The sequence below is a fragment of the Hippopotamus amphibius genome, chromosome 15, assembly GCF_030028045.1.
Source record: "Hippopotamus amphibius kiboko isolate mHipAmp2 chromosome 15, mHipAmp2.hap2, whole genome shotgun sequence".
Classification (NCBI taxonomy): Eukaryota; Metazoa; Chordata; class Mammalia; order Artiodactyla; family Hippopotamidae; genus Hippopotamus; species Hippopotamus amphibius.
The window spans coordinates 65,793,125-65,798,154 of NC_080200.1; positions in this window are offsets into that span (position 1 = coordinate 65,793,125).

The following is a 5,030-nucleotide window of genomic DNA, read 5'->3' on the forward strand; positions in this document are numbered from 1 at the left end:
TGGCAGACATCGGTGCAGACTTGAATCTGATCTGCAGCCTGAGAAAAACTGCTCCAGTAACTCACAGACTCATGAATGAGACACCAGTTCTACTAATGAAAGTCACTGAGGTTTGCATCATCACAGCAAAATGTCACTAATTCTGAACTCGGTATCAGAAGTTGCCCTAACAAACACAGACATGACATGACGTTGGCTTCAGGTCTGGGTAGCAATAAGTTAGAAAGCGTGCTAAAGTAGCGGACTCTAGCTGATAAAGTTGTTACTGATGAGGTTGTAGCCTAACAATTCTGCTGCCACCCTACGTGTATACAGCACTGGATTGAACAGTGAAGTAAGTGGGTGGTGGCTGGTGGGAGCCAGGCATCGCCCTGATGGAGTGAGAGCTGAGAGGATGAGCAGGAGGAGGAGGTTAGGGCGATCCGTGTGGTGAAGAGCTGGGATCGGAGGCATCAATATAGACGCATATCTAGCTTCATACACGAGAAGCTTGGCTACGTATAGAAGTATTTACAGGTATGGGCATACACATGTTAGTGTACACACATAAGCTCCCTTGACCTGTCAGCTGAGAGGGCTTAGAAACACTTAGAAAGACACTCCAGTAACAAAGAGTACATCATGCACCCCGATCTCAGCTTCTGACACCACTCTCCAACCAAAGGAAGGACTCAGAGAAATGGCTGATTCTAAAACGGAGCAGAAAATATACAAGATGAAAGCAATATTGGAGTTCGAATCCCCCCATACCTGTGAGTATGGCTTTATTTGGAAATAGTCTCAGCAGGTGATCAAGTCGAGGTTGGTAGGGTAGCCCTAATCCAATATGGCTGGTGTCCATATTAAACAGGGAAACGCGGACGCAGAGACAGACACACACTCAGGGAGGTCATGGTGTTAAGGTTCAAGTTATACTGCCACCAGCCGAGGAACGCCAACGATTGCCAGCAAAACCACTGGAAGCCAGGAGAGAGGCACAGATCAGATTCTCTTTACCACCGGATTGGTTGACGAATCATTCCTAACGTATAGACGATTTTTATAATTTAGTGGCCCCAGTCGGTGATTGACAGCTGCCACATTACAGCATCACAGAGAGATGTTCATAAATGACCAGGGATGAAGATGCATTTTTCCCACGGCCAGAAGTCTAAGCAGTATAGGATATTGTCTACTTTTTCTCGACTAAAGCACAGCAGAGACAGGGCTCCACGCTGGCTTACAAGCTGCAAACACTGGGCTGGCAGGATGGTTGGTGATTTGGAATGAACTGGCCAAAAGCCTGGGGAAGAGGTATGTGGAAGGGTCTTGCAGGCTGGGTGTAGGCTGTGAAGATGTTTGGAAACTGTGTGAATACCTACCAGAGGCCATCTCTGCAGAGGAGGCTATGAAAGCCAGGTGGACAAGATGACCTGTTCCCTCAGGGGTCATCTTTCCTCGGCTACACCAGCACCCTACAAAATGGCAGGACATCTGCTACGAGGCAACTCATGGTTCAACAACATGGAATTCCTCTCAATGTTGCCCATCTGGCTCCTGTCACTGATGAGTTTCTACCCTGACAACAGCACTGTGCCCTGACATGGTCATCATTCCTTGAGGAGACCATCCAAGTACCTGTGCCAAGTTAATTCTGTGAAATGCCTTCCATTGTGGAAGGGGCCATGGTTTGTCCTTCCCAAAATAGACGTGTGTTTTGGATACGGATTTGACTTTCTGACTCGTAGTACTTCTGCCAGCACCAGCATCTGTGGGTGTCTGAACCGCCCGATTCGCCACCATGGTACCTCACCATCCTCGCTCCTCACAGAGCAGCAGGTGCCACAGCACAAGACATGCACTGATGGACTCATGTCCACGCAATTCTCTGGTTTTAATATATAGCCCGTCATCGAGAAGCAGGTGGTCAAATGAAATAGTGAATGGAGCTACTAGATCTTTGGTTATGGTTTCAGTTAAGAAACAATTTCCTAAAAAATCTGGGGGACAATCTCTCAGGAAGCAATATTTCTTTAAATCCAGTGAACACATTACACGGTACTATTTCTCCCAAAGGCAATGTGGACATATCTGAAATTCAAAAGGTAAAAATTGGAGATGCTCCTCTCATACTTCCCTCTCACTCTTACACCAAATAACAAACTTCACTGGATAAGGGGTCTTAACAGGGCCAGGTTTAGAGTAAGACAAGTGAGGCAGTTGCCTCACATGTAAAATTCAAGAAGCATCAAAAACTCAGTCATAAAGACAAGCAGTATTCCAATGCAATTTTTCAAAAAAATCTCTGATGAACAAAATATCAGAAATTTAAATAAAGACAGGATTAGTAAGCTGGGATAATTAACTTTATTTAAAATTTTCACTTGGCAAAGAGAAATTGTCCTATAAGGCAATTCTCAGGTGAAAACGGGATAAGCAAAGTTGATTTTGAAAATATTATTGATGAATTTGTTTTCATTAAAGCCAAAAAAGCAACATTACAATAAGTTCTGATTTTGATATAAATAAAATATTTAAACATGCTTCAAGTTCCAATATACCTACTTTCAATCTTTCAATAATTTTTCAATGATTTAATGTAGAAAAAAGTATCCATTAAAACAAAATACATAAAAATATATATATAAGGGTGCACATTTTTCCCTTTCCTTCAGGCTCTGATATGGTTTGGTTTATGTTGGATCCTGTCTTCATTTCAAATTTTGGTGTTTTTGTTCATCACATATTTTTGGCATCAATATTGACTTTTGAAGTATTGCATTAAAATATTATTTATGTTGATCAGAGTTTTTCTGGGACCCCTTAAATTTTGTGCCTGAGGCATACGCTTCACATGGTTTCCCTAATTCCAACCCTGGTCTTATTTCCTGTATTAGGATTCACCAGAGAAACAGATCAATGGGATCTACACCTACATCTGTATCTGAAGATTTACTGTAAGGAATTGGCTCCATGGTTACGGAGGCTGAGAAGTACCAAGATCTGCCATCATTAACCTGGAGACCTAGGAGGGACGACGGTGTGGGTTCTATTCTGACAGCGGTGAACTCAGGACCCAAGAGGGACTAGTGTTTCATTCTGAGTTCAAAGGCCAGGAAAAGACCAGTGTCCCAGCTCAAGGCAGTCAGGCAGAAGGAATTCCACCTTCCTCGAGGGAGTGTCAGGCTTTTTCGTTCTCTTCAGGTTTTCAGTTGATGAGGTCTGTCCCAGTCAGGGAGGGCAACTGGCACTACTCAGTCTATCAATTCAAATGTTAATCTCATCCAGAAACAGACACACACACACACACACACACACACACACACACACACACACACGTTGTTTAGCCAAATGTCTGTGTCCTGGACAAGTTGACACATAAATTTAACCATCACAGTTTCCAAGAGAGGAATGATACCACCGGGCCACACAGCAAGGGCTCCACTGAATCAGAGTTGAGACTAAGGCCATTTTGATGTCCCAAGGCTCTGTATTTGCTGGAGTAAATGTTTCTAATTACCAGGAGGATTTGGGGGGTGTTGCTACACAATGAGTGCAGGGAGACAACGTTTAAAACCAAGTGGCGGAAAATATAAATGGAAACCTACAACATCCTAGTAAAATCTGAATCACTGAAGTTTTAGACACTTAAGAAATAAAGCTTTGGGTTATTCTACCTCACCCAAGAAAATGATGTTGGTCAACGACGAGGGTGAGTCAAAAATTATCCGCACTCTGGTTATATTAAAACTTCTGTTGGCCGCACTGTCTTATCAGTGCTTTCCCTTCAAGGCTACTGTCTCCCCAGTCACTGCTGTGCAGGTGTGAACGTGTTACATCCGTTCATGTGTAACTGCGGTGTGAGCAAACATGGATGCCCCACTTGTGATTTTCATGAAAAAAGAGCAGCATGCAGTGATTCGTTTTTTGTGGTCCGAGCGTGTACCTGGTGCCGTTATTTATTGAAGACTTTGTGCGCAGTATGGAGAAAGTGTCATGCTGTGAAGAAGTGTGTATGAATGGATAGAGAAGTTCAAAGAAGGTCGTACAAGTGTTAGCCATCAAGAAGGAGCTGGACACCCGTCTATGTGAAGACATGAAGACAGCAGTGCATTTGTGATTCACAGCTCAGCCTAAAACATTTTTTAATGAGGGAATATGAAAGCTTGTTGACAGATGGACAAAATGTATTAAAAAGCAAGGAGATTATGTCAGAAAATGATGTATTTGTCTTCTCTAAAAGTTAATTAAAATAAATTCTACAGCCAGCGTGCGGATAATTTTTGACTCACTCTAGTATAATACTGCCTGAGAATTAGGGCACGTGGGATGGATAGACAGTGATAGAAAGGATAAATATCAATTATGTTACAATTACAGAGTGAGGATTGTAGCAGGAGACACCTATTCCCTTTCCAGCTTGTTACAATTTATGTGCATATATGAACCAAATTCCCCCCAGTCCTCTTTTCCTCTTTATTTCATGCAAAGATCATTGACAGTGATGGTCTTTACAATTTAATCTTTAGGCTACAGGTGCTCACACAGGATTGTGACTGAACTAGCATAGAAGTCAACACTGCCCAGAGTAAATAGAGTGACTTTTGGGGTGTTGTGTCTCCCCTTTTTATGAGTGAGAGTATCTTCATTTCATGAGGCAGAGTTGCATTTTCTAAGCCAAGAAGCTTGCAGGTGCTAAAATGGGGAGGCATTGAAAATAAGCAGAAGGGTGTACCTGGATGCCAGGAAGCCCAAGGCATGGACTACACAGGTCATGGATTTACTGTTTCTCATCTCCAAGACTGTGTGGTGCTGAGATGGTGATTCTGAAAACACTCTGCATGCTTTCTCACCCGTTTCTTCTTAGGTTCTGTGAATGGAGATGCTGCAAGAGAACTGGCAGGCAAGAGGAGAGGAGAAGGCACTTCCTGCCTGGTTCCAGCTCCCCCAGGCATCTCCCACCACTTTTCCCAGCAGAGGGTGGCTGAGGCTCAAGGCTGTCCTTGCCCTGGGCACTAAGTCCCAGCTCCAGCTTCACAGCACACTCCTGG